We start from the raw sequence: 873 nt of genomic DNA, 5'->3' as shown, positions 1-873 counted from the left end.
GACCCCTCCCCCTCCCGCTGTGAGGCTGTGAACCGCGCCCGCCCTGCAGAGAGCTGGTAAGAGTTTATTTGATCCAAACTGGCGGCACCTGCCAGGAAGCAAGGCCTCAAGAGAAAATGCGCAGGAGAGCGCAGCGTAGGCCACACACCAGAATCTCAGGGGGCGGCATAGGGGTCATCAGGGAGGCGGGAGAGCAACCGGAAACCGCTGGGATCGGATAGACGCGCTCGGGAGGCCCGGCCGGCGGGGCTCAGTGGCCGAGCGTCATCTTATGAGCCAGGAGGTCACGGTTGGATTCCCGGTCAGGGCACACGCCTGGGTTGTGGGCTCGATCCCCAAGTGGGGGCGTGCAGGAGGCAGCCGGTCAATGACTCTCTCATCACTGATGTTTCTGTCTCTCCCTCCCTCTCCCTTCCTCTCCCTTCCTCACTGAAATCAATAAAAAACATTTAAAAGTAAAATGAAAACATTACTTTAAAAAATGTACTTCTTTAATGTTGGCGGGAAGGGTAGTGTGGTTCACTTTTAACGTTCACAGCGTACAGATGGGCTTCGGAGAAGAGACAGCAGTGGGCTCTGCGGCCCCCGCCCTGGTGCGGGGTGACCCTGAGGGCCTGGAGAGGACGGTCACTCTGACACCCCAAAGATGTGTCCTCCTGGACGCAAAGCACAGGAGAGACTCGCTGCAGGTGGAGCCTGACCGCAGGGAAGCTGCAGGCCCCGCACGCGACTCCGCCAGGCCCCACTCCTAGTTGGGGTTCCCCTCGGTCTCCGAGTGTGGAGGGCCCGCCCCGCTGGCCCCCTGAGCTTGTCGGGTTGAGTCTGTGGTCCCTGTGTCATCCACTCTGTGAAACCAGACAAGCTGTGTGCTTC

General features: G+C 59.8%; 1 protein-coding gene and 1 long non-coding RNA gene across 4 annotated transcripts in view; both read right to left on the bottom strand.

The window, feature by feature from the left end:
- LOC102250324 (ly6/PLAUR domain-containing protein 2-like) overlaps positions 1-873 on the bottom strand; it is a 20,730-nt gene that overhangs the window by 6,605 nt on the left and 13,252 nt on the right. The window lies entirely within an intron of this gene.
- Positions 1-873, bottom strand: part of LOC102248725 — a 4,277-nt gene that overhangs the window by 2,578 nt on the left and 826 nt on the right. For both annotated transcript variants that reach the window (XR_313608.2, XR_001362187.1), the window contains exon 2: positions 488-656. This is a non-coding gene — a long non-coding RNA (uncharacterized LOC102248725). The remainder of the gene's footprint in view (positions 1-487; positions 657-873) is intronic.

Source organism: Myotis brandtii, unplaced genomic scaffold (assembly GCF_000412655.1).
Source record: "Myotis brandtii unplaced genomic scaffold, ASM41265v1 scaffold2325, whole genome shotgun sequence".
NCBI classification, from domain to species: Eukaryota; Metazoa; Chordata; class Mammalia; order Chiroptera; family Vespertilionidae; genus Myotis; species Myotis brandtii.
The sequence above is the reverse complement of the archived record's forward strand: the minus strand, read 5'-3'. Positions and strand labels throughout refer to the sequence as shown.